The 27,902-nt window shown below is 61.5% G+C and overlaps 1 protein-coding gene across 3 annotated transcripts in view; it reads left to right on the forward strand.

The window, feature by feature from the left end:
* The first annotated feature begins 1,515 nt into the window (after positions 1-1,515).
* CTBP2 (C-terminal binding protein 2) overlaps positions 1,516-27,902 on the forward strand; it is a 100,394-nt gene continuing 74,007 nt past the window's right edge. For 2 of the 3 annotated variants that reach the window (XM_054729238.1, XM_054729242.1), the window contains exon 1: positions 1,926-2,166. The gene's annotated coding sequence lies outside the window, so the exon portion shown is untranslated. Of the gene's footprint in view, positions 1,707-1,925; positions 2,167-27,902 lie in introns of those variants that run through there. The other variant, XM_054729239.1, reaches the window with a different exon arrangement.

Raw genomic sequence — 27,902 nt, forward strand, 5'->3', positions numbered from 1 at the left:
GCCCCGGCCTGTTAGGGTCACGCAGAAAACGTGCTTGTCAGCATCTCAGTAGCTTCATTACGTGCGCTCGGGGTGGGGTGGGGGGTGTAAGTTGCCGAGTCCAGCGCTGACATCTCATCTGGGAGGTCTTCAATAGTGTTAAAACCTTACTGTTTCCTGAGGACACAACCATCAGGAGCCACAGCCCCACAAGGCCGGTGGCGCAGGCCACTTCCGAGTGCACTCCAGCGAGCGGGCAGGGCGCACCTACTCCCCGCTGGGCCGGATCCCGAGTCCTCACAATGTGAATAGAGGCCGGCAGGGGTCCAGCGGCGAGGCGGCCTTGCCCTGGGCCCAGGCCCCGGCGGAGTTTCCTCCGCTCCGCAGGGTGTGGTGCGCTCCCAGGCCGCCAGGCTCCGGGCACCGCTGCGGGACCTCCCACCCGCCCCCCGCCTTTCCTGCGGAACGTCTCCATCCAGTTCCCAGCGTCTCAATATGGTTTCCAAATAGTTCGAGGCCAAAGGCTCAGTTCAGCCCATGCAGGGGCGCTTGGAGGACGCGCGGCCGACCGCAGGGAAGTGAGATGAGCTGGGGGGCTCGGGGCGCACACAGAAAAGCCCCCCGACCCCAGCCGCCGACTCCCTCCCGCAAACGCAGGCATGGAACCCAGCCCAGGTGCGGCCGGCTCGGCCTGCATCCCCAGGTTCGGGGTCCACTCGAACCTCGAGGCGCGCGGAGGCACGGCTCCCGGCGCGGAAGGGCGCCGCGCGAGCCCCGGACCCCGACGCTCGGGCCCCCCAGGCCTCAGCGCGCCGAGCTCCCTCCGAGGCTCTAAGAACAGCCGGAGACCCGGCGGCAGGAGAGCGCGGTTTCCAGGAAGAAACGTGTGCTGCTCGCCGGGAACACAGCCGCTTCGAGTTCCAGCACACGGGCCCCCTCCCCGAGCACCCACAGCCACTGCCGCCTCGCGGGCAAGGCGCGGGCCCCTTCTCCGGGTCCGGATTTGGGGAGCACAAGTGCCCCCTGGGGCCGGCCCGCGCCTGACCCCGCGGCCTGGGAAGGCAGAGGCGGCGGCCGCGGGGGCCCGGGAGGAAGTTGGAGCCTCGGGGCCGGGAAGGGGGCGGTCGGGCCGCGGGCCTGGCTGAGCCACCCCCGGCGCCGCGCCCAGGCTCGCCCGGGCTCGCGTCCCCCCATGTGGCCGCCGCCTGGGGCCCCACGTGGAAGGGGGCGGAGGAGGGAGGGCGAGGGGAGGGCCGGAGTCCGGGCGCGGCGGCGGGACCCCCGCCTCTGCCGTCAGGCCCCCCGCGCTTCTCCAGGGCCTCCCGGGCGGGGCCTGGCCGGGGAGCACCGCCGCGCCCGGCCCCCGGGCCCGCCCGCCGCGCCAGCGGGCACTTTGGCGAAGCCACTAATCCCCCGAGAGCGCCGATTTGTAGTGAGGAGCAGCTCCGGGGGGCGAGGCCGGCCCATGTGGGGCTGTGTCATTGGTTTGCAGAGACCCCGCCTTTCAAAAAAAGCGAGTGAGCGAGCCGCGACCCTCACCTCGCCTCCACCCTCGCTCCCGAGCCGCCGGCAGCACGGAGACGCGGCCGGCGAGCGCCTTTCCCTCTCCTCTCCCCGCGGTCCTCCTTCCCCGGAGGAGAAACAAATAAAGAGCAAACAGCCGGGAGGCGCTCGCCAGCCAGGACGCTCCCTCCCCGGTCCAAGTTGGAATCAGCATCCTCTTGGCGGTGAGCACGGCGCGGGGCGTGCGCGGGCCGGGGACCCCCAGCGCAGCCCCCTCCGGGCGGCCGGGCGCGGGGCCCGGACCTGGGTGGGGAGGACTGGGAGCCGGGTGGGCGGAGGAAGGGGGTGGGGTGGGTGGGGAAGTAGGAAGAGGCTCGGCGGCGAAGGGAGGAGGAGGAAGGGGAGGGGAGGGAGGGGGAGGGGCGGGGAGCTGGAGAGATTAAGTTTTTGTGTGTGTGTCCCTGTGTGCGTGTGTCATTTTAAGGTGGCCCAGGAGCGGCCCAGAGGAGCCGGCAGTGGCCCGAGGAGCTAAGGACCGAGCCGAGAGCCATGCCGCGCTGAGCGGGGGCCCGCACAGCCGCCGCCGCCGCCACCGCCGCCGGGTGGGGTGGGAGGGGCGGGAGCCGCCGCCTCCGCCTCCCGGGTGGGCGCCCTTCACCGTGGACGCCGGCGGCCCGGGACGAGGTAAGAGGGCCCCGGGGGGTGGGGAGCCAGGGCCGCCCGCACCCCCGCCTCACCTGCGTCGGTGGGCTGGGGCGCCGCGCCCGCGCCTCACTGCGCCACTCGGGGCGGGGAAGGAGGGCGAAGGACACGGAGCCGGCATCCGAGGACATCTTGGGTCTGCGCCCCCGGCCCCGTGTCCCTGCTCGGTCCCGGGGGTGGGCGCCAGCCTGGGGGGTCCCTACTTGCCGCCCCCCGCTGCTGGTGGCGCCTGCGGGCCGCCGTTTGCGCCCGGATTTTGTTGTTGTGATGAGAGTTGATGAATGCGAAGTAGGCGGTCACCTTCCTTCCCATCAGGATTGGCAAAGAAAAAGCACACGAGCCCCCGATCGCGGCGACGTCCGGAGGGCCGCGGCGGCGGCGGCGTCTCGGCGACAGTCCCCAGGTGCCCCCGGCTCGGGCTCCCGCGGCCGGTGGGTGCGCGCACGGGGGCTGCCCGCGACCCAGGCCGAGCGCGCCGCGCGCCGCAGGGACAATATGGCCGGATCCCCCGGGACCGGGAGTCCGAGCGCGCGGGGCCTGGCGCTGGCGGAGCGGGGGCGGGGAGAGCGGGGTTCCGCGGGGAGATCGGGGCGCGCGCGGCCAGGGGCCCCCAGGGGAGCGGCCCCCGCTAGCCGTGGGTCCCGCGCGGCGCCCCGGAGCGCCGGCGAGAGCCGGGAAGGCGGAAAAGTGGGACCTTTTGTTGTGCCGGCCCCGCATTGTTGGCTCCGCCGGGCAGCCGGGCCGCATCTGCCGCCGCCGCCAACGCCGCCGCGCCGGGCTCGGCCCGCCAAAGTGGCCGCGGGGCGGGGGCGCGGGCGGCGGGCGGGCGGGCATTTCCTCTGCCCCGCCGCGCTCCCGCGGGCACCCCTTCCTCCTCGCCAGCCGCCGCCGGAGCCCGCCCGCCCGCCCGCCGCCCCGCCCGGCTCACTCCTCGGGTGGGGCGAAGCCCAGGAAAAGTTTCGCGGGCGGGCGGCGAGGGCGCGCCCTGGGCTGCGGGACCCGGCGCGGCGCGGCCGCTCCTCCTTGTGCTCGGCGGCCGGGACGGACCCGCGGGCCGAGGGCAGCGCCTTTCTCTCCCCCGCGCTCCCCAGGCCCCGGGGCGAGTGGGGCAGCGGCGCGCGGGAGCCGGGGCGCGCCGGGCCTTTCTTCCGCGGGAGGCCCGGTGGCGTGGCGGGTCGCCCGCAGCCCAGGCAGCGCCGTGGTGCTGGGAGGCCTCGTGGGCCCGGGAGCCCCGTGCGGTCACAGCCGGTCGCGGCGAGACACGCCAGCGCACACACTCCCCGGTGCCTCGCTTCCCGCCGCCGCGGACGGTCACGGGCACCGAGTGCGTGTGCGTGAGCGGTGATCTCACTCCCGGCTCCGGAGGCGGCGCAGGCAGCAGTGGGCTCCGGGGCCCCACGTTATTAATTTACATGGAAAAGGAGGCATTTTTCGTAGGAATCCCGCTTGCTCTGCGTCCTTGCGGGGGAGGCTGCTGGCAGCGGCCTGCGTCGTCAGGCCGGGCTCCCTTGCCCTATCCGGGCTGAGCAGATCGTTCTGGATCCCTCCCCGCCCCCCGGTCTTTCCTGTAAAGATAGGAGGTCGGGTTAAGTTCTTGGAGAGTCAGATGTGAGTGGCTTGAAGGGTAGACCAGAGAATTCTATTCTATAAATATGCATTGGGAATTTAAAATGCTAAGTGCCTTATTTGCAATTCTGTTGGATATTCTAGAGACTCGTATATTTTTATCTGACATGGATAATTCGGGGGGGACACGTATTTTGGTGAGTTTACACAGCGACTCTGCCTCCTGACTTTGGTGAAATACATCAAACTCTCCTACTGGTCTTTCAAAGAATACCTTCCCCCTAGGTCCCTGGGTTCAAAGGCATTTTAAGAATTACCTCGTGTTCAGCGCCTAAGACTGCCGTGCCGCCTCTAGGGTTCTCAGAGTACACTTAGTTTCCCAGTACTTGGGAGAATTGCACTGTTTTGGGAATTTTTTGTACAAATCTTACGTTTTGAGGTAATAGGACTTTGTAAGATCTTGTTTTTGTAGTCATTTGATTTCAAAGAGTACTTCTTACAGCAATTATAAAGTGATATTCAAAATGCTAATTAAACACTTTCAGTCGGAGCAGCTTTAAGATTGAAACAGGGTTTTTTTCCCTTTATTGTAGGGAACGGGGGCTGCATCCCAGAGGGGGACACTAAGTATCCTTTTGTCTGGCCTCAGCTCTGAGCTGCGCTGACACTCTCCTGTAAAAACCCCGGGGGCCCTTTTTATTGCCCCCCAAAGAAAGTTAATGAGATGGTAGGTTTCAAGCAAAAAAGCAGGCCCTCCTTGCAAAATATGCTTACAGTCGCCATTGAAGTTGGATGTTAGCTGTGAATGCACCAGCCTTTAATGAAACCAGTTTAATCGTTCACACTTGATCAAGTATAACAGGACCAAACAAAGGAATAAGCCAGCATATTTCTGTGGAGCATTGAGGGGTTTAGTGTAAGTGCTGATGTCGGGTCACCCCCTCCCCCCGCTCTGCCCCAGTACGAGGGAGTGAGGGTTGAAGGCAAAGGGAATTTATGGCTCTGATTGGTTTTCTGTGCCCCAGGGGTAAGGGTCCCCAGTTTGCCCCTGTAGAAAGTAGTTATTAGAGGGAATTTAAAATCTGGAGTTTGGAGCTTGCTTTGAACCTGACAAGGTGCTTTTTGGTTTAAATCTTTTTCCTGTTTGGAACCATAAGGCTAAGGGGTCTGTGGTCGCCCTTCTTTCTAATTGTACCTTAATGAGCGGAGGGGAGGGCGAGGTGGCTCTGCAGAGTGCACTCAGGGCCCTGTGTTATTTACGACTTCATTTGGGATCTTTGGAACTGGCCCTTGAATGGGTGTTCTCCTGGGGGAGGGGCGGGTGACTTAACCTTCTCTAACTGTGATTTTAAAAAACCCTTTGTCTCCAACATGTATTTTTTCCGCTCAACGCTGTAGGACTTAGTCTTTGACTTAGCGAAGAAACATGTGCAAAGTGTGTCTTTCCAAAGTTAAAGTGAAAAAGTTTGGTCACTTAAAACCAAACATTACTAGCATGGCAAAAATACACCAGTGACATAGTTTGGCCTTTTAAGACGGCTGGGGCACACCTGTTCCTGTCCGGCATTGTTCGCCAGGTCGTGTACACAAGATGAAGCAGGAAATCTTGCTCTCTGGGTAATTATTAACTGCCCCTCCATTCCCCTTTCAGGGATAATCAATAGCTTTCCTCTTGACTCTTAAAACTCCAAACAAAAATCCTATTCATAAGCCTGAAAAGTGTTTTAAAGAGAGATGAAGTGAAGAAAAAAGACACAGCCACAACAACAACAAACAAAACCACAAAACCAGTGTGTCCCTGTGTCAGCGAATGAGTAGCCGGCCTCGAGGTACGGGGGGGGGGCGCTAGGAAAGGCGCGCTGGATTTGAAGAGGCTCTTTTGCTGGGAACTAAAATCAGAAGCCAAGGGAGCTTCTCCCATTAAAAACAAAAAGGCCGGCCACCCTGCCAGAGGCCCTGCCAGGCCAGCCCCGGGCGCCGGGCATCCTTTCTGAAGGCACCGCTCTCCCCTCCGCACTTAACGCTCCCCCTAAATGGAGAGATGTGAGAGTTTACGGCCACGGTAGAGTGGCCACCCCAGTTGTCATTTTTTACCTCTTGTCACTTCCATGCAGAAGGCTGTCACCATAATGTATGTGAGTGCAGGCTGGGTCCTTCTGTTAATAATCTTTCTATCAGTGAGGAGCAGCAGCCAGTGTCCCCTGTCCCCGATAACAGCCGCGAATACATGTCCCTGCAGCACACGATGGGAGGGGACATTTATCCGGTGGGGAGGGCACACCAGTGCTCCCCCCACGCGCTGGCTGATGGCGGGGGGGGGGGGGGGACACCACATTTTTGTAGCAATTAAAGAACTGGCGTTCGGGTTGCCTGGCCCTTTGAAGAGAAGTGCTTGTCCTTAAAGAAGCGATCGTATAGTGAAATATTGGGGGGCTGGGCTCATTTCCCCCCAAACCTCTTGTGAGGCACTAGCCGAGGACTGCTAGCGTGGACTTGACGGAAACTTGCGGTGCACACGGCAATGCTGGGAGGGCTGTGCCCTTGGCCGGCGGCCGCTGGGCAGGTGGGCGTCCCGCACGGCTGGCCAGCATGCCCGAGTCCCCCACGAAGGTCACGGCACTTGGGGGAGGAGGGGAAGGCAAGGCTTCTCCCCCAACCTGATCTTTTGAAGTTGATTTTATGCAAGTCTGTTTGATGGAATATGTATCAAAGGCTTATGAAAGGGTTTGTGTGTGTTTTTTAAACCCTATCTCTGGGTTTGGAAATTATATTTAATAATCGCTAAGAACTTCAGAACCATTTTTAAGGTGTTCAGTGTTTCTTTTGATCCTGACCTAATGGATGGTACCCAAAAGCCATCCATGTGGCTCTAATGGCACTCGCCAATTAATGTTTGGGCAAGATCTGGAGTTTGCTTTCAGGTTTCATTACAAATGTTTCAAGCCCACATGACGGCTGCACTTGGCGTTCAGGACCGAACCCAGTGAACAGAAGGGCTTTGCACTGCACATCGTGCAAGAAGAGGGATCCGCAGATGAATGCCGGCGCACAATGGGGAGAGCCGGCCATTGTTTGTGGGGAATGTGGACAATGGGAGCCCAGGGCAGTTTCGCCTTCACTCTGACCGCTGGGGACAGGAACTTCAGGAGCTCAGCCCGGCCTGGGCCGGGCCCGGGCCTCGGAGCCTCTCCCGGAAGGCGGGCTCTCTGGGCGGCTGGGAACTTGGTGCTGCTTTTGGGAGGCGGGTTCTCAAAGCAGAGGAGGTCCTTCAAAGAAAGTGTAAAAAAGCAAACTTTCCCCCCTGGAAATGCAACTTTAAGGAATCGCATTCCACACGTCCCAGAAACGGCGCCTGAAGTCACAGGAAGCGGCGTGTTTGTTGTTGTTGCTCCTCGTGTTCAAGTTCCTCAGTCCGCTGACAGTGTTGGGGCGAGTGCAGCTAAAAAGAGGGTTTGCTGGCGTTTTGTGTTTTTGTGACGCTGCTGCCTTTTCTGAAAAATGCTCCTGTGCACGGCAGCTGCCTCCGTGCACAGAGCCCCGAGTCCACGCGGGAGGGACAGGCCCTCCTGCTCCCTCTCTTCCCAGCCCCCCCTAACTGGAGTCGGTGTGGACACTAACCACTGTGGGGCCCGTGCCATGGCGCTCTGGCTTCAGCCAGGTCCACGTGGTCAGAACTTGGGGGGCCAGCCGACCCCTCCCTCTGCATCCAGCCCAGCCCCTCCCTGGCGGACGGCCTGGTTTAGCTGTTTCAAACTTAGCAGATGGCCGCCTGTTGGTTTAATATTCACAACATGTTGACAAAACAGGTGTGTTCCTGTTCACGGGACAGGTGATGCTTTGGGGTTTGTGGGGAGCTGTGATTTACTTCTTTTCTAGACAATAACAGCCTCCGTGTCCTCATGGCTCAGGTGGGGCTCAGAGCGTGTGACTCCCACGTGGCTCTTGTTGCCTGAACCTGGCTGCTGTCAGCTCGCCTTTGGTGGTTTCCTAGGAGTCCAAACTAGTCCAGGGACACGGTGGGCCGGGGCGTGCTTTTCATCTGTGGCTCTTAAAATCTCCCCACTTTCAAATGCAGAAAAACTCCCCTTTCTTTACCATGTTGCTTTACTCCCTTCACAAGTGCTCTTCGGAGCAGAAATGTGCTTGTTGCATTAAAGTAAACCTCTGACTCGAAAGACACTGTTGACTGGCTTGAAGGTGGATCGGAAATAATGGCCTAGGTCAGTGGTCGGCAAACTGCGGCTCGCGAGCCACCTGCGGCTCTTTGGCCCCTTGAGCGTGGCTCTTCCACAAAATACCACGTGCGGGCGCGCACGTACAGTGCGATTGAAACTTCGTGGCCCATGCGCAGAAGTCGGTTTCCGGCTCTCAAAAGAAATTTCAGTCGTTGTGCTGTTGATATTTGGCTCTGTGGACTAAGGAGTTTGCCGACCACTGGCCTAGGTTGTGGCAGGACCTGGGAGGGGCCTTCTGAAGGGTGTGGAATGGAGCTGGTGTGCCGGCTAGCCCAGGGATGTAAGCGCCCTGCTGCACAGCCAGGCCTAAGGTCTGGCACCGGCCGCCCAGGGAGAGGTGCTGGCTCACACAGGCCTCATGGCGTCGTGAATCCCAGGAAGTTTCTTTGGAAGCAGCTGTAGACCGAGATCATCGAGGTCAACTCCTCTGGCCTAATGGGACCTGCCCCAGTGTGGCAGAGACCAGCAGAGTGGCCTGAATCAAGCCTCCTGGACAGTTAGTATTGAGCCTGCCCTGTGGGGTGGGGGTGGGAAGATGGGGTGGAGGTGGGAGGGTGTGGAGAGGAGAGAGGGCACAGGGGGAGTTCCTTGGCGGTGAGGGTTGAGAGGCCGGGAAAGGGCTGTGCACCTCCCGCCCAGTGAACTCCGGCTGCTGCTTCATTCTTTGCCGATCGGTGTGGTTAGTGCTGTTGGTCTCGAAGTGCAAACAGACCAGCTGATCCTCTGCTTGTTCAGGCCCAGGTGGGTCTGGGGAAGGGCTGGGAGTCCCCGAGCCCTTTTAGGTGGTGCAGAGCCTTTTAGGTGGTGCAGAGCGGGGGGTGTTGCAGCTTCCGGCCGCCCACCTGGAATGCAGCCAGTGCCAGGACGGGGGAGGGCCCTGAGCTCTGAGAACCCACCGGACTGGCTGAGGGCACCGAACGCTCCGGCGGGGGTGGGGCGGCCTCGCCCGGTCGCGGCCTGTTTTGCTGGGAGGGACAGCTGGCATGGAGCTGCCAGGCCAGGTGGGCGGCGTGGGCTCCTAGCACTGACTGAGCCTGGCACACCACTGGGTCAGGGCCGGGGCAAAGCTCTCCAAACACTGGAGACCCCAAGGGTTCCCCGCACTTGGGGGCACCTACCTAATGAACTGGGGTGGTGGTGAGCGGGAATGCTGTGTTTTCTTTCCAGCAGGGGTGACATTTTAGAGTTCTTCCTGTCCCTTCTCCAGAAGTCTGTCTACCTCTGGCCTGTGATGCTCACCTGCTCTTCAGGGACCGGATGGAGCAGGAGGCCCAGCGTGGAAGCCAAGCGGGAATGACACTTTCCACCCCGTTCTTAGTGTCCCGGGGCGCAGCCGCGCCACTTCTCAGCGCTCTGGGTTTGGGCTAGAGGTCGCTTCCAGGCGGGGGCGGGGGAGGGGGGCTTAGTTAGGAGCCCGTTTCTGTGGGATCTCAGTCTGCGTTTCTGTGGGATCTCAGTCTGCGTTTCTGTGGGATCTCAGTCTGCGCAGCTAAGGGCCTGCAGGTAACATCCCCGAATGGCTCTGATCTTAGAAGCATTTCTCAGTTGTTAATCTTCACGACACTCCTGCGGGCCATGGGGACCTGGGGACGCTCTGTGTGCATCCAGGCCGAAGCCTGAGCAATGGCCAGTCCCCTGCGCTGCGGGGAGGGCAGGACTGCCCGGAGCACCCACCCCGCTCTGCCTGCTCCCACATCTCGTCCTGACTCCCTCAGGAAGCGCCCCTTTATTTGTAATGGGGAGCTGCTTCCCCCTCTGGAAGTCGCCCAGGTGGTTGAAAAGGCCCTCGTCGCCCTGTGTCCACTTCCTCCTCCTTCCCTCCCTCAGGACGGTTCCCGCTGCACGCGCTCGGGCTCGCCTGCGCCCCTCCGGGTCCCTGGAGCCCTGATGGGGAAGGGCCCGAACCCATGGCCGAGGATGGGACCAGGACCGGGTACCGGGCTGCACCGAGCCTGAGCCGGCCCAGTGGTCCCAAAGCTGGGAGCCTCGTCCCGCCGTGTTCCCACACCGCCCTTTCCTGGTGGACACAGCTTCATGGGTTAGCGCGGGAGGGTGGTCAAGAGGCACCAAACAGGAAGGGGCGATGGCTCTGACTTGGGCGACCGGTCCCTTTCGGGTGCCCAGGCCGCAGTGTGTTCGGAATCGTCCTGTAAGTGGCGGCAGTCGTTGCGGGCACTGTGAGGGCTGCCCAGGGCCGGACCCCACCGCATCGCCTCTGCAGCGCGGGGAGCAGGACAGACCGGGATGGAGATCGCTCCCCGGTGCGCGGCAGAGCCCGGACCACCTGGGCATCCCCACGCTCCACCCTCTTCGCGGAGGGGCGCCTGTGTGTCCGCCAGCCACGTCGCTCGTTCTCTGTGAAGATCACACTTGCTGAGCATTCGCACTTGGGATCTTGGGCACGCGCACTGGATTGTCACAAGGGGGTGAAGGAGGCGCTTACTGACTTGTCCATGGACCGTGTCCCCCACGGCGGCAGAGCCGGGGTTCGGCCAGGCGGTCGGCAGTGAGGTGCCGGCAGGGTTTGCTGGTGGAGGCGCTCTGTCCTGGGAACCTCCCTCTCGTCACCCGGAGAGCAGGGGCAGTTTTCCGTGGCCCCAGAGCCTGCAGTTCTCCCTGGGCTCGCAGTTCTCCCGCCCCGAGCCGCTCCCCATGCGCGTGGGCAGTGTGAAGCCTGCTTGTTGCACGGCCTTTGATTAACGCTCTTGGTTAGGGTCTCACCATCTACTGCTGAGGAGGGATTTCCAGATGGTTCCCGGGGCCACGCCTGCTTTAGAGTCACTACACTTCGCTGGTTCATGAACCCTGAGTGGGTGGCTCAGGAGACGGGCCTGGCTGGCTGCACAGGGGGGGGGGGGGGGGCTTTCTGTCCCCTGGATCGCAGACTTTCCGGGCGGAGAGCCGACACCGGGAAGGACCGGGAGGGCCAGTCACAGGGCTGCTCCGGCCACACTCTCCTCTTTACCCCCCGTCCTCCCCGAGGTGGACGGAGCTGCCGTTTTACCGATGGAGAAACGGGGGTCAGGGAGGTTCCCTCGTTCCAACTCCTTGGCCCTGGTTTCTCGGTAATTAACTGAGAAACCCTGTGGCTTTGGACTGGCACGTGGGTACATTTGGGAATGGCTTTGCCGCACTAGGCAAGGTAAGACCCCTCTGTCCCCCCAGTCTTTCTCCCTTTCCCTCTGCTGTCTCTGATGCCCCCTCTCCCCCAGCACCCCGCTTTTTGTGGATAGCTGACACAGAGCTTAGGGGTTCCCCGTGTCTTGTTATAGTAGAGAGACTGCAGCTCCCAGGTGTGTGGTCTGGATTCACAAACTCCTCAACTCTGCGGGGTCTTCTCCAAGCGGCCCCGCCTCCCTGCGGGAGCCCCTCTCTGGGCGGGGACGCTCCCTCCCCCCATCTCAGGCTGCTTCTCACTTTCCACCTGGTCTCACCACGTATCTCACAGCCTGAGCGGGTGCCTCTGTTCAACATGGCGGGGTTTGGGGGAGGAGACAGGGAGGGCGGTGAGGGTTCCGCCTGGTGGGGTGGCTGTGAGCACCACCCACGCACAAACCGGCCAGAAACTTGCTTCAGCCAGTACCTCTCCCAGGCTGTGCCCCGTCGGCCTTGGCCTCCGGAAGGAATTTGAATGAGTGCCCCTGAACAAAAGGAACAGCTTCTGTTCAAAGAGGCCGTGGGGAGCGAAAGGGTAGGGCACCGAGTCGGGTGTGTCCTGGAACCTGGAGCCGGGCCCTGCTGGGCCATTAACTCCCCAAAGGCGCCCAGAGCAGGTGATGCCGGAGCTCCCCCGCTGACCTTGGCTCCTTCAAGGTGACGTCCCCACGAGGTGGAGATTTCCTGAAAAACAGGCTCGCCCTTAACTACGAGATTACCTCCCCGCCGACAGTGCACTTCCTTTCGCACACGTGTGTGCTTGCAGGCACAGGGGAGCTTGGGAATCCTTCAGCCTTGGCTGGTATCCCAAGGCTGGGGGGGTGGGGGCAGAGTGCATGCCGCCTGGGCCTGTGGGTGCCGCCTGCTCTGCCGGGGGGGGGGGGAGGGGGTCTCTTGGCCAGTGAGTCGGGTTCGCCCAGTGCTGGCCCAGCTCCAGCCTGGCGGTGGTTGTGTTCTGTGTGAAGCCCCTGCGGCTGCCCGCGGCCTCCATTGGGCGGGAGGGTTCTGTGGTGGCGGCTCAGCACCAGCCCTGGGCCAGCTCCTCCGGGGCCTCCCACGGGGCCTGCCGGGCTGGGAGGGAGGGGCGGCCCTCTGGGGCCCACGTGTCGGAAAGGGGATGCGCCGGGTCTGAGGCACTTAGCCCGGGTGGCTCTGACGGCCCTGGCGGTGGTGTCTTTGTGGGAGCCGGGATGCGGGTGGTCTCACACCTGCCGGGTCTGTGGTGTGGGAGGTGGGCACCCCGGCTCTGCAGGAGACCCCTGAGCTTGGGGTACAGGCCTCCGGCAGGGCCCCTGTGGCTCCGGCAGGGCCCCTGTGGCTCCGGCGTCCTCCCTGCTCCTGAGGGTTGTTTTCCACGCGCACCGTCCTCCTCATTTCTCACTAAGCCCGGGATTAAGAATGTGGCTTCAGCTGACAAAAACCAGGAGACTCGAGCACTGAAGTTGGCATTCCGTCTGTGTTGCTGGCTTCCTGGGGATTTAAGGCGGACTTTGAACCGTGGGTAGGTTTCTCCTCCTAATCTGGCCAGATGTGCTCCCAGAGGGCCTGTCCTCCGCGGCCTGGTGAGCTGCCTTACGGAGCCCCGTGTCCCGGGCGGAAGGGGGGGCTGTGGCTGCAGTTTGGACGGTGCTCCTGCTGCATGCCCGGCCCGGCTGAGCGCTCAGCCCCTCGGAGCCCAGCAAAACCACGTGAAACACACACTGCACCCTGAGTCTTTAAACTGCTTCTCTGCAGAGGAGGTTAAAAGGGGTCCCCCCCCCCAATTCCTTTCATCTTCTAAATAGCAGTGGCAAGCGGGGTCTTAGAGAGACTGGGGGAGTGGGGTTCGTTGTCATTTGTGGGAAGAGGGCTGGTCAGGCAGGGACCACTTTGGGGCCATGCCCGTCACTTCTGTAGCCGGCAGTTTCCCAGCCCGGTGACTGCGTGGCGTGTCTGGGTGCTCGCCCAGACCCTAAAGCGTGGCTCTGGGCCGCCGGCAGCCGTCTGACCGGGGAGAGGCCCGGGACATCTCGGCACCCTGAGGGCTGAGGCGGCCCAGGGAGACGGCCTGCCCTCAGTGTGCGCCCCGGTAACGGCCACGGGCGGCCAGCAGGGAGTGGCGTCGCTGGGACAGGCTGCGGCCAGTGGGGAAAGGGGACGGGCAGAGACGCTTGGCTGCATTCGGGGTTTCCTGAGCCCTCGCACAGGACTTCATCTCTGAGTATAAGGTGAGGGTGGGAATAGGTGGCTATGGGATCCAACGAGGTAATAGTGTTTGGAAAGCACTTAGAATAGGCCTGACACGTCAGAGATATTTGTCAAATTTTTAAAATACGCGGGGGGGGGGGGGGTAGAGGGGTAAGGGGGGGAAGGACACGTAACACCGCAATCAATAAAGAAATTTAAAAAAATAAATAAATAAAATACAAACTAAATAAACAAGTAACTCAGCCACTCTCGCCTGGAGGCGCTGTGTGACCAGTGGGGCGGGTCACCTGCTAGTGTGCAGCGGAGGGTCCTGGCACCTGCGGGGCGGGCAGCGGGTGGGGGGGGGGTGTGGGCATGGGCCCGCAAGCAGGGTTGGATAGAGAGTTAGAAACACTGATGAGAGAGAAACATCGATCAGCTGCCTCCTGCACACCTCCCACTGGGGATGTGCCCGCAACCAAGGCGCATGCCCCTGACCGGAATCGAACCCGGGACCCTTGAGTCCGCAGGCCGACACTCTATCCACTGAGCCACACCGGCCAGGGCAAGGAGGTGGTTTTTAGACTGGAATGTTACTCCATATTAGGTCACTCGAGAAATGCCTAGTGAAATGTTTACTTTCTATTTCAGACCCGCTTTCCCTTCCCAGAGAAGAAGGGAAGTAAGCCGCTCGGTGCCCCGCCGCTGTCCTAGGACGGGCCACCCGCCTGCCTCCAGGTCCCTGGCACTGGGCTCTGCTTGGGGGGGCGGGGGGGGTGCTCAGCACCTGTTTACAGAGCAGATGAAGGGAGTGCAGGTGGCCTTGAGGCGCCACCTTGCCGGTCCACGGGCAGCCACAGTCAGGGCGTCCGGGTGCTGGGGCGCTGGCCTGGCCTGGCGGGTCCGTGCTCCCGGCATGTGGTGGCACTCGGGCCGCAGCAGGCCAGTGAGTGACAGGCCGGGTCCCGCGGGCCGATGGGCTGTGGGTGTTCGCGAGTGTTCCTGACCCGGCCCTGGAGGTGGGGCACTTGGTCTCCTCTGGGCATTCATTCGGTCGCGGGGACCCACCCCGGGGCCAGCCGGCGCCCCCAAGGGTCAGCGCAGTCTGGGTGAGGGTGCGGACCCCTGGCGCTGTTCCTGCCGCGCTGCCTGTTGGCTCCGGGGTGGGGGTGGGCTCCTGTGAGGGTGGAATGGGGAGGTGGGCTGGGGGCGAGTTTGGGAAGGTGCCCTTCCAAGGTCCATGGAAGAGGCCGGTTGTCCCCTTCAGGGCGGGCTGGTCACTTCATGGACCAGCGGTTTCTTTGGGCTGAATTCCTGCCTTTAAAGGATCGCACTTGGAAAGCCAGAGGATCCTTGAAAATGCCCTTGGGAGGCAGCCAGTGCTGGAATAGAGGCGACCGGGGTCAGGGGTCAGGTTGTCCGAGCTCCGCCGTTGCAGATGCGGGGGTGGGAGATGCCAGGGAAGTAAGCAGTGGATGCTGGGAAATGGTCAGCCGGTCCTGTTGGTTACCAGGATCCCCAGTGTCACTGCAGAGTGGCAGGCGCTCTGGGTGTTGGGTAATTGACACCAAGTCCCCCCTCCCCTCTGCCCCGTTGGAGCCGCCAGTCCCCCCAGCCCGGCCCATGAGTCCACACGAGTTTAGTCCACACGAGTTTAGTGGTTCAGTGAGAGGCTGGCTGCGGGCACCCTGCTTTTCACATGAGGGACTCCTGCAGTCCCCGGGGGGAGCCCCGGTTGTTTGAGAGGGTGGCTTCTGGAGCAGGGGGGTCTCCAGGGCACCCCTGGCCGGGAGAGTCTCCTCGGGCTCCACCCAGTGCCCCCTCAGAGAAGCTGCAGGGGGGGCCAGAACGTCTGTGTTTTTAGCAAACTCCCGGGGTTCCGGGTGCAGCCGGCCCCGAACCTGCCAGCAGCACCCACCGTCTTCCCTCCAAACACACCGCTCCCGGCACACCACACGCTTGGGCCTGTGGTTTGAACATTTGGCACAGGAACGATTGGAAGATTTTATGTAACCTTGACCACCCACCACCCCAAGTCGGAATGACTGGATTAAAGTGGAGAAGGGGGTTTCTGCCCAGCCTGCTCTCCCGCTGCCTTTCCGTTTGAGAGGGATGCTCCACCCAGTCGAACGGCACATTCCTAAGGACTTGGGGCCCCTTTCATGTGTGTCCGGTAAAATGGGAGTGGGGCCATATTCTGACGCACTTGGCATCGCACTCCTGACCAGTGGGCAGTGGCCGCCGCCAGGAGGCGGGCGCAGTGCAGTGTCCGGGGTCCTGCCCAGGAGAGAGCATCCTCACAAATCGGGGCCAGGAAAGCGCGCTGCCCCGGGGAGCGCACTTGGGAAACCTGTGGACACAAGTCCGGGGGAGCGGCGGGGGCAGATCCCTCTGAGCCTGACGGGATCGGCACCGGGCGCGCCCACCGGGCCGGGCCGCCGAAGGGCCCACCTCCAGGAGCTCGGCTGCGGACAGCAGCATCCATCGCCGGGCCAGACTCAGGTTTGAGGAGACACCTTGGACTCAGAAGCGAAAGGAAACACGTTTTGCAGCAAATCCTTTTTATCTCGGCTGGTGGATTTAATGAGGGGACTTGGGCGAGGCCGACGGCTTCCCTTTCCATGTAGATGGCAGCTCACCCGAGTTCTGGCGGCAGAAACCCTTGGGGCACACGTGCGTGTTTGGTGTTTAGTAGCCACCCGGACGTGAGACGGGGCGGCAGGGTGGTCACTGCCCACTTTGAATGGCCAGACCAGCTCAGCAGCCACGGGATGCGCCCACAGGTGGTCGATGATGGAGCAGGGTCGGAACTGGCGTCCTCCAAACCGCGCTCACACACCCAGTCCTAGGGGTGAGGGTGTGCATAGGTGTGACGGCAGGGAGCGGGCAGGGAAGTCCATCCAGTTGAGTCACTCCTGCTCCTTGAAGGTGAACTTGAAAAGACAAGCGTGATGTCCTCAGAGGAGAATGACTCAAGGGACCTCCTTCTGCTCTTGATGCGAGACCTCAGTCTTGGGCCCCAGGGTTTGCCCTCTCTGGTCGGGGTAACTGCTTCGGGGATGCTCTTGAGTTGCATGCAGAGCCATTTACTTTGAGAGAAGAAATGGCAGCCTTTCCCGTAACGATACCGGGCAGAGCAGCGCAGGGCTGGGTGTGCAGGACCACGAGTCAGGAGGCCCACAGCTCTGCTCGACTATGAGGAGCGGGAGGCTTTGGGGCCCTGGCAGTTTCTTTTGGGGCTGCTTCTGGACTTGGGTTAGAAATAAGTGACTTTGTGATTTATGGTGTTTATGAAGACTCGAATACTTTTCTATTTCCAGATAGACGTCCTGATAGAGATTAAATACAAAGTAAAACAGGACGCCTGCCGGAGCGGTTCCCGTAAGCAGTTGGGCGGTGCTGGTGCAGTTATGTGCGCGCTTCCCAATTAAGCAGCTGCGCAATACTGGAAAGCCACCTTTAGGAGATTTGGGGAAGCTATGATTTAGTAGATCAAATAAAAATGGTGTATAATATTTTATGCATGGGGTTTTAAATTTTTACATTATGGTAAGGTAATTCAATTTGGATTGATTTGTACAGTTGACATTGAGATGGATTTGCTTCTTCTGAGAATTGCCTGTTTAAGGAGAATGTGCTTCTCCAGCAAATAGAGCTACTCCTGCGTGCCAGATGCCAGGGCTCTGAGCAAGAGCCAGGAGGGTTTATGCTGAAGTTCAGCAAAGCACTGAGTGTACACGAGCTGGGTGGGTGCCAGGGCTCGGGTGCACGGCGGAGGGTGAGTTCCCAGGCTGAGGGTGGGGAGGGTGACCCACTGAAGAAGTGAAGGTTATTGCTCTCCTGAGGTTGGAGAAGGACTGGCTGGTGTGTAAGACGTAGCATCCATCCCCATCCTGACTAGCGGAAGGCCTGGGCAAGGGACCCCCACCTCCTTGTACTGTGTCCTCACGGCAGAGTGCTGGGTGCTGTTTGCATCCACTCGGGGTATCTGTGTGGGCATTGACTTGTGCATGGCGACCCCATCACCCCTCGAGTGGATTCTCAAATACGGGCATTACTGTTTCTTTGGCGTAAAGAGAATGAGGTGTGGGGCGGTGGGAGGGCTGGGTCTGCAGATGCCCAGAGAGGACCTGAGTTCAGATTTACCGCCGGCAGGCGCGGCATTTTAGGGCTGTGGCCGTGGTTCCTGCGGGTGAGGGTGGAGTATGGCGGGGCCTCTCTTTTCCGCGTCCAGCACAGAAAGAGAGATGATCCGGTTCTTCGAGCAGAGGGGCTGGGGATTGAGAAATAAAAGAAAGAGACCAGACACAGAGATGGAAGGAAAAGGCTGGGGCCGGGTGGACCACTGCCCTCTTCTGATGGAGAGACAGTGGCCCAGAGCCGATGCAGCCTGTTTATTTTATACCCCCAATTACCAGGAAGTTTCACCAAAAGTCAAGACAAAGGAGATTATTTGCATTCTTGAGTAGGCCCTACTCATTCCTGGTGCTTGAGTGGATTTACATATCAAAACCCACTTCCCTACACCTGGGCAAAGGTGAGAGTCCATGCGGAGAACACACCTGCCTTTTTGGTAAGATGTGTAACCAAGACGCGGCTTTGCCTGTCGCCTTGGGTTCAGCTGACAATTAAGGAAGAACGCCCATGTGCCTTCCCAGGCGCCCTCTACAGTGGAGCACCTGCAGAGGAGTGCGGGGGCCCAGGGACCGGCAGGTGCCCAGCTGGCTGCGGGGCCGAGAGGGGAAGTCGGGGGCTGCTCAGGGACCTGGGTGCATGGGGGTCCGTCACCATTCCCCCCAGTGTACCTGACGCCGCAGCTTGAGTTCTGTCTCGTGCGCCTGGGCGTGGTCCTGCCATGTCCTTCCGACCCAGCTGATAGGGCGCAGGCTCTGTTGTCTGTCACTTTCCTCTCTGCCTTTCTGTCGGCCATCTACGGGGGCACAGGGTGGTGGTCCTCTCTAGCAGAAGGGGCGGGGGTGGGGGAGGCTCTGCCCTTAGACCCCCGGTGAACGGACACTGAGGCGCCTTCCCCTTCAGCCCTGGTACCTGGATTCTGCATGGAGGCACCCCGGGGTCTGACCGCCACCCACCACCCGACGGGGACCTGTTAGGCTGGGTGTGGCCTCTAGGGGGAGCTCAGAGAGGCTGCTGGCGCAGCCCATGCACCCAAGTCCCAGACTAGCCCAGGATGGCGATGGCAGCCACCAGCAAGGTAGACCCAGCCGCATGGCGAAGGGCCGGCGGGAACCTGTCCTGTCCTCACCTGTAACACGTGGGTTTGGCGTTAGGCGGAGGGGGAGTGTGGGGCAGCTGAATGTGATGGATGGACCCCAAGGTAAGAGCAATTAAGGAACATACTTGCGGGGAGTCTCATTTTTCATTTCCTGGCCACAGCTGCCGGAGGTCTGGTCTCTCCCGGCACCGTTTGGGGCGCAGCGGATCTCAGGAAGACGGGAGCCTGTGTGTGCGGCGGTGACGGCCGTGCTGAGTGGACTGAGCCATCCCTCCGGAGAGCTGGGGGCAGGGTGTCTGCAGGTGTCCCCGCCTCCCATGGCAAGGTCGCCCGGCTGCAGAGCAGTCGGTTCCCTGCGCCGGGAGATGCGCTTGTTCTCATTTAAAACTTGGTGATGGCGGTAGAATCTACACTCAGCGCAGTTTCCTTCCCGGCGCAGCTCTGCCGGCCTTGACATGCGGTGTGAACGCCACGTGGTCACAGAACAGCCCCGCCATCCCGGAGTCCCGTCCCCCCCACTCACCAAACCCGTCTTCTGAGGAGGAAGGCTGGCCTCGGGTGTTGGGGGAGGTGGGCAGAGGTTGGGGAGGCCGGGAGGTGGTTTGTGCGAAGCCTGGAGGACTAGGGAGCTTCCCGGTGGGGGCACCCCCTGGCCGGTGTCCCTCCCTGAGCCCCAGTCCGGGGTGTCGGTAGGATCGTGGCGTCTCTCGGGAGGCGCCGGCCACGCGTGGACGGCCCGTGTCCCCGGTTGCACCGTGAACAAAGCCACAACCAACTCGCATCCTCACAGGTTTCTTATTTGTGTTCAGTTGGGGGAAGTGAGTCTCGGAATTTTTAAAAATTTTACCTGGGATCGCGGTGTTGATTAATTGTCCGGTTGTTGCTGGAGATGCCTTCCCGGTGCTGGTTAGGTGCGACCCCCGCCCCCGTAGCCCCGGCTCTGAGGGCGGGTGGCCGCCTTCATTGCGCCCAGCGGCTCTGGGTGCGTCTCATGTGCGCAATCGATGTGTTCGGACACCTTCACGCCCGAGCTCAGACTAAACGTGCCCTTGGTCTCTGCCCTGAACCCCGTGTCTCAGCATCCTTAGCCCCGGGTGGCCCTCCGAGCTGCCAGCGGCCGGGGCAGTGAAGACACGGCCACATGCTTACCGGAGTCGGGGTCTTCCAGGTGCGGGAGAGGAGTCTGGGGCCAGGAGCTGGAAGGTTGGCACCTGAGCACGTCAGAAGGCCGTAGGAGCCGGTGGGCAGGGTGTTGGCACCAGCGTCCTGGACCCTGAACAGAGAGCTTGGCGCCTGCTCCCCAGCAGCTCCCTCTGGTCCTCCCCAGGGACAAGTTGCCCAAAGGCTGGGATTCGTTTAAACATACGGGAGACACGTGTGTGATGTCCAGAAGGGCGGCAACAAGCATGTTCAGTAGTGCCATCCTCAGCTGTGCCAGGTGGCCCCGGGGTCGCTGGGGTCCTGCCCTCGCCTCGGGCCCCATGCCTGGCTCCACAGGGTCACTTCAGGTGAGAAGCTGCCTCCCTTGGGTGGATCTTAAATTCTCGTGGACTGGAAGGGGGGCGGGTGAGCAGCTTGCTGCCCTGTGCCCAGGCCCCGCTGGCCGAGGCTCGGAGAAGGTCCTTGCGCTGTGCACCTGTCGGGCGGCATCTCAGAGGGTGCCTGTTGGAAAGATCTGGGCGAGGCCTGGGTTTGGGCTGGGCGTTTCTTGAATGAGCTTACATTCAAGAATATTAGAAATGCATAAGTGTGGTGGGCAACTAGTAATAATAATAATACAGCTCCTTTCATTGAGCACCAGGAATGCGCCAGCAGGATTTGGTGTGGCCCCGAGGTAGCAGTGACGGCGCCTCTCGCGGCCAGCTCGGGCGGCTCTAACTTGCAGGGACACAGCTCTCGGGTGACAGGTGCTGCGCGCCAGCCTCAGTGGGACGCGCGTCAGAAGCCCACGCCTGCACCGCCAACCAAGCGGCCCGGCCGTGGACGCGCGTGGGCTGCCGGGGCCAAGTGAGCGTGCCTCGCGCTCAGAACCGAGGCCTTGAGGTGAAGCTTCAAGGCTCCGGAGCCGATGGGCCTCTCCAGGGGCTGGGCCTCTCCAGGGGCTGGGCCTCTGAAGACGTGCCCGAGTGTAGGTGTGGGTGGCGGTCGGCGTGGCTGGCTTTTTAGCCTCCGGCCAGGGGAGTGTCCCCTCTGGTGCCATGGTTATCTTCCCTGATCGCAAATGGACTGCAGCAGCTCGTGCAGGTCCCCCGTGTTTGATTGTCCTCCGGCCTCGCCTGCCTCTTGTTTGAACTTATTTTTAGCTCCGTCCTGGAAACCTCCGGTGAGCCTGTCCGTCTCCCGGTGTTTCTGAGCTGCCCAAGGTCGTTTTCCTCAGCCCCGTCCAGGGTGCGAGGTGAAACGCATCAGCGTGGCGGGGCAGGGCCTGGTCGGGGCGGCCTGGACGTTCCAGGGAATGAGCTTCACCAGTAGCCACCTGGATGTGGAGGCTCCGTCCACACGGTGGTGAGGTGGCCCAGCCCCCCCGGGTGGGAGGAAGTGGGGGAGCCTGTTCCATAAGGGGTCTGCCCGGCTTTGCTGGTGGTTCCTGCGGATGAGCTGGTGCTGTGTCCCCAGGCTCTGTTTGTGACTCCCCAGTCTGGTTTTGTAAGTCCGTGAGAGTGGTGTGGCTGGTTGGGGGGTGGCGGGGGGTGCGCAAGGGTGTCCTGGTCTGGTCCCCTTGGCCTCAACTTGGCATCTGATGTCAGCCCCCTGAAGTCAGCAGCCCTGGCGGACTCCCGGATGTTTTCCGAGTCTTACCTCGAGAAGAATCAAAGCCTTTTGGTGCTTGATTTGATTTGTTTGCTGGGAGATTAGGACAAAGGCAGGAAGGAAAAAGAGTGTTGGAGGTGATTGCTAGGCTGGCAGAAGGTTATTTACGGAGCTTTGCTGACAGTCCTTGTTTAAAGGAATTCCCTGTGAGATTTATGAAGCCTTTCCAGTTTATTGTCTTTCCGAGTGTAAGGTAAGCAAATAAATAGGTGATTCTCTTTTATTAGGACCCGGCCGGTGTGAGGTGGAAAATGGGAGGAAGCAGGGCCGCTTTGCAGCCCGGCGAGTGTCTGGAATTTGGAAAGCATCTTGGAAAGGCTGTTTTGTTCTGGCTGGAGCGCTTTGTGCGTCTAAAAGATAAAGCTTGACCCTTGCTGGAGTGTGCTGTTCCCGCCCCAGCCTGGAGGAGAACCGGCTGCTGCCGGACGGCTGGACCCTGAGGGCCGCCCACCATGGTCCACAGGGGCCCACCGGCCTCGGCACACCAGGACGGCGGCTTCCCGAGGCCCTGCTCTGGGTTTGGTCACGGCTGCTTTGCCCAGAAGCCACACCAGCTGTGGGCCCGTGGCGTCACCCTTGATAAAAACAGCCGTGTCCAGTGGGGTGAGGGCATGTGCTGGGGGGCGGGAGCGTGCGGGGAGAGGTGGGGGAGGGGGGGAAGGAGACATGTAACACTTTTGACAATAAAGAATTTAAATTTTAAAAAAACCACATCAATAACAAATGAGAAAACAAAACAGCCCTTTCTGATCAGATGGTGACCTTGTCCCCCCAGCCCCTCTTCCTGTCCCCTTGATGTCCAGGCCCTTCTCCGGAATTGTCGGTGCCTCCCGTGTCCTGGTGGGTTGTGATTGGGGCGATTTGGGTAAATAACATAAGCTCAGGAACACTAGCTTGTAATAAGTAAACAGCTCGGGTCCTGGTAGAGGCAGCGGTGCTGAGATTTGGGGGGAGAGCTGGGTGGTCTGCCCCCTGCTAGCTGCGGGCCCCCCACCCCCTCATTTGGAATGGCTCCTGGCTCTCTCAGTCACACTGGGGGAGGCGGTGTCGGTCTCTCCCGAGGTGTCAGTGGCCTGGGAAAGAGGTTCTGGGGGGCTGACGGTCAGTGTTGAGGACCGTGTGCTGTAACTGACTGTGGTCCGAGGTCATGGGCGCCTGGCACGTGCCAGGTGCACGCGGAGGTTCCGTGAATGAGTTCCTCCGTGAATGATTCTCTGCTGCGGTGGTTTCCGGAGTGAGTGGATCTGAGCAGGGAAGGCCCTCGGGTGCCCAGGGCAGCTTTCCTGCAGCAATGGGCCGCTGGCCTTGCCGCTTTCTCCCAGTGTCTGCAGGGGAGTGGGCGTTTGTCACCTCCAGCCATGGTGGGGCAGGCGGGGACGGGAGCAGAGCCGAGCAGCCCATGCTCTGCGGCCCTGGGATGGTGGCCTGACCAGGTCCTGCCTGCAAGGAGGGACCACACAGGCAGACAGCGTGGTGGCCAGGGAAGCCAGGCAGGGAGGGGCGTAGTGGTCCCAGCCTGGGAACTGGGGTCCCATCTGTACACACTGACACCAGGGAAGGCCTCTTCAAGAGTTGGGGTGTGGGCTGCAGTGGGGCGGAGCCACCTTGGCTCCCTCTCACTTGTCCGTTGGAGGCTGCCCGCCCTCTGCCAGGTCCCTCCAGCCCCTGCTCGTCCCTCCTGCCTGGGCCTGAGCACCTGGGCACTGAAGACCTGTAAGCCCAGCCCCGCCCTCGGCGCTCTGAGTCCGTGGTCTTGGGTGGGACCTGCCTCGGCTTCTAGTTTTAAAAGCTCCCAGGTGATTCCAATGAGCAGCGAACCACTGCCCAGCCCCGCAGCCCGCAGCTGTTCCTTCCTGCCCCGGGCCCGCAGGCACAGGCCGGAGAACCGGGCAGGGCAGGTCCTGACTTCCTGCCCCACAGGCTGGGTGGGGGCAAGGGTAGGGAGAGGCTTCCTGGGAGGCCCGGCTCCTCCTTGTGTGCCTGGGGGCAGGCACGCCTCTCCTGCAGGGCCAGCTGCCTGCTCCCCACGCTCCCCACAATCGCTGCTCCCCGAGGAGTGCAGCCGGCAGGACTCCGGGGGGACCAGGCTTCCCCGGCAGGTGAGGGTCTTTGGGGCTTGTCAGTAGCTCTGCGAGGCTCGCCTGGAGCACAAGTGGAATCAGTCTTGCGGGACAGGTGCCTGAGGGTGCCGGTGGGTGCCTGAGGGTGGGGCAGCTTGGAGGTGGGAGAGCAGGCCGCCGGTCCACCACCTCAGGGCCCTGCCCAAACCAGGAGAGCGGGCTTCCTTACGAAGGAACTCCGGAGCCTCCTGCCTTGGTCAGTGCGCAGCTGGCAGGGAGAGCGGCTGTCGCCTAGGAAACCAAGCAGAGCTGGCTCGGGCCTGCCAGCCTGTCGGGGCTCCGTGCCTGGGTGGGGGTGTGCGCCCCCCCAAACTGGCATGAGTCAAGGGGGATGGGGTGGGGAGGGTCCTGGGTGCATTTTACAGGGAGAGAAGCCAGCTCTGCGAGCGTCCCCAGGTGTCCGGGGGGAGGCGGGCTGTGCTCTGTGAATGGGACGGGAGAGCGGGAAGCGGGTGCTGGGGGCGCGGGGTGCTGAGAGGGAGTGGAGGAAATCCTGGGCCTTTCCAGGAATCTTGCTTGTGGGTCAATGGGCTTTTGTGGAGGCTCTGGGGGAGGGGCGGCCAGGGGTGTGGGTGCCCCTGGTAAGAGGAAGTGAGCACGTGGGAACCGTGTGGCCCCTGGACCAGGGAAGACGCCTCTAGCTGGCCCCGCGGGGTGCCCGCGGCCTCGGTTGCTGTGTAGTTACTAATGGGGAGGAGTTTGAGACTAAAACCACAAATGAATCCGGGGGGACCGGGTGTTGGGATGACCCCACGGAGAGTCAGTGGGGGGGGGGTGCGGGGGGGCGGGCAGGGTCTAACCAGCAGGCGGGCTGAGCGGCCTCAGCTGCTGCTGCTGCGGGAAGGGAGGGTGCCAGCTCAGAGGCCGGGTTGGGAGGGAACGAGGGGGAGCACGGGGTTCAGAGTGGAGGTCCGGTTGGCGAATTCCTCCCTTGAGCACCTGGAGAGGCACCTGGGGGGCTGGGTGCTTCGCCTTCATTCATCGGAAGGTTCTCCTTGCTCTACGGCGGCGGGCGGCTGTTTCCAGCCAAGTCCGTTTGGATCCTGCTTCTCCCCGGGGGCTTGGCGGGTCCTCCCCCATTGAGGAGCCTCCGGCAGTGATGGGACCAGTGGGATCCTGAGCCCAGCAGGTCCCCCAGCCCTGCCTGGAGTTACCTGGTCGGCCCTGAGCTCAGAGCTAGAACCTGCCTGCGCCCCCTCCCCGCCACCCGGGGTGAAGGGGGTTGGGTGGCCGGAAGCAGAGGGTCCATCCTATGAGGCTCCGTCTCCTTCCGCCGAGCCCCCCTGCCCACGGCCCTGCTGAGGGGCTCCCACGGGTGCACTGACTTGGACTCAGTTGGGGTTTCTGCTTTTGCTGCTGTGGACTCGGGCGTGGGGCTGAGCTCCGTCTCCCCACCCGTGACGTGGGAGGGATAGCAAGTCCCTGACGAGTGGCTGTTGGGATGGAAACAGGAAATGGGAGGAAGAGTTGGGTCATTGGGGCCGCCGTGGTCGTGGCGGGCCCGGCACGGGGAACAGGACGGCTCCGGGATGGGGCTCCGGAAAGCTGTGTCTGTCCCTCTGACCCGGGGTCCTTGTTTCTTGCTTAACACGCAGGTGAAGTCAGAAATGCCTGCGTGGGTCTCGTTTCTGGAACCACCGTGTTGCCATGCCAAAAAGCTCCGGTCTCGGGCCACAGCCAGGAGGGAGGGGGTGTCTGCAGACGCTCGGGGCAGTCGGTTCCCCTGCTGCTCCGCACAGGCCGCCTCCTGCCCGCGGAGCTCGCAGGCTGAGGGGTGGGCGCGCTGCGTGTAGGAAGTCCTGAGGCTTCGGGGTCTGAGTAACGGAATCAACGCCCAGCCCAGGCTTCTGTAATGACTTCCCGTTTCCAGCTGTGCTCAGAGGCCAGCTGCCGAACAACCACCTGTGTGCAGGGGCGCGAGGGCGCAGACCCCGTGGAAGAGGTGTCTGCCTGCGTTTCTCGTCTGTGCCTGGCTTTCTCTGCCTCCTGGGCCTCGCACACTTGAGCTTAACAAAGTGGGAGTAAGTCTCGGCTGAGGTTTAACTGGGGTGTCACTTTCAGAGAGATGACGGGGTGGGACCCAGTGGAGGAGGGTGGGCAGGTGAGCAGGTCTGGAGGAGTCGGGGCCACCGGGGCTTGAATCCCACCCCGGCCCCAGATGCCTCCAGCAGGCTGCACTTGACACTTTGTCCGTTCGGAGATGATCCAGAGGCAGGAGGCTGCCCTGGGCAAGCATTGGGCCAGGGATTTGTGCGTCATGTTCTGTGGGTGCGGACCCACATACTGTGCACTGTTTGCACACACCAGGCACCTGGGATCGGAGTGTGGGGGGCAGTTTGAGCAAGATCCAGGGCTCCCCTCCTTGCTGTTCATCACCGGCCAGGGAGCTCTATCTGGGAGGAGGCTCGGGGCCAAGCTCAGATCTAGGCACCGCTGAACCCTCAGAACCCGGTCATCCATTCTGATCTCTCTGCGGTGTCTGCCCCTCGCTGAAAAGGCTGGCTTTCTGGGGCTGTCACTCAAAAGCCGTCCTGCGCCACACCATTAAAATTGTCAGTGTTTGCGGGTTTGTGTTTATTGAGACTAAATCCATTAGGGTGATGTGAAAATAGCGCTCCACTGTTTACCAAACCCGATTCTTGTTTTTGATATTTTAGTGCATCATCTGTTCTCACTTGAATGTTGTGGAATTTGTTGGTAAAGTGTTATGCAGATGAAAATCCATATTTCAGTGACGTGGTTTTTTTATTCAAATGAGTGTATAAGAATATGACAGTCATGGTGCTTGACTTGCCATCTGAAGCAGAACCCGTATGAATGGCATTGGAGCGGGGCTCGGTCTTGGAGAGGTTTTGGATGGGCCGGGACCTTGACCCAGATCCGGGTGCTGAGTCAGCTGCCCGGAAACCTCCCCTCCCCCCCCAACACTGCCCCTCACCAGCTGGGGGGCCCCGGGCTGCAGTTCCCCATCTGTGACATGGCGGCTTCTGTTGCTGTTGGAAAACTTCAACAAAAGCACCATTATTTCACTGGTTTTCATCATTCTGGCATCTCGGGTTGAGTCGTGTCATAACCTTGGTAGCACGCCCCCTGACGGTACTTACTTTTCTTTGTTTCTTCGTGGCTCACACGGTGATTCTGGACCCGAGCTTTCATGGTGTCTGAGGCGTGATGGACACGGAAGCGTTTTTGCAAACGTGAAAGTTTCCGAGTTGGACGTCCCCAGGACAAGGGCAGTGGCTCAGCGTTCTCAGTTGACCAGGGAAAGTCCGGGCTGACCAGACTTCCACCTCGGCGCCACGGCTGTGAGGCAGCGAGAGTGGAATCGATGCGTTTCTAGGTGTTGGCATCGGAGTTCAGGTCTGGTTAGTGGGCAGATGACCTTGGATTCTTACGTTCAGAGACCCGGGCGCCTCTGCCGCTTCCAAACACAATGAGCCGCTGAGGTCGCTTCAGGCGGAGGGGTCTGGCTTTATGGACGGCAGCGTTTAACCAGCCCGGCGTCCAGGGGGGGGGGGGGGTGCCGAGTGCCTGGGGCCCTCTCTGTGCTCTTCGGGGCCTGTTGTGGCCAGACGGCTCCGCTGCCCTGAAGATGCTTGGAGAGGGCGGGGCGGGAACAGGCCGGCGGGTTTTGTTCCCAAGGTGACCCTTCCCCGTGCAGGGACCGCCCGTGCTCTCGGCCTGCGTTCACGCAGACCTGGCCAAGGCCCGGGCCTCCTCGAGTTCCCGGGTCTGTTCACGGAAAGAGGGAGCCCACCTGGGTGTCAGGGGCGCCTCAGCTCGTGGTGGGGAAGTGACACGTGGTCCTCGTTCCAGAGACGGGATTCTGGATTGACCTGCGCAGCAGGGTCCCCGAAGGGGCGTGACTCTACAGTGAGCACACAACACGCAGCCCCAGGTTCTGACGCCGAACGCTCTTCTCTGTCCGTCTCTGTCCATCCGCCTGTCTCCTTGGCAGCGGTTCTCTGCTGCGTTGTAGGCCTCCCTCTGCTCCCCTCCATCCCTTCGGCAAGTATCTCGTTACCCGAAGGTGGCTTGTCTCTGGTGCCCGCCTTTTGTTTTTGATCGAGGGTTCGGGGCAGGTGTTCCAGCGGGTGGGAGTGGGAACAGGAGGTAAAGTAATGCATAGATCCTAAGCATACTGATCGGCTTGTGTTGGCAGATGCGCACACCTGGGTACCCCAAATCCCTATCAAGTCGTAGAACAGCCCTGGCACGGATGGGTATCATCTGGGCACCGAAAAGGTCACCAGCTCCATTCCTGGTCAAGGCACATGCCCGGGTTCCAGGCCCGATCCCGGTTGGAGGCGTGCCGAAGGCAGCCGATCGGTGGTCCGCCCTCACATCGATGTTTCTCTCCCTCTGCCTCCCTCCCTCTAACATCAGTTACAATATTTTTAAAAATTATTTTTGGAAGATTTGGAACATACT

This window comes from Eptesicus fuscus, chromosome 17 (assembly GCF_027574615.1).
Source record: "Eptesicus fuscus isolate TK198812 chromosome 17, DD_ASM_mEF_20220401, whole genome shotgun sequence".
NCBI classification, from domain to species: domain Eukaryota; kingdom Metazoa; phylum Chordata; class Mammalia; order Chiroptera; family Vespertilionidae; genus Eptesicus; species Eptesicus fuscus.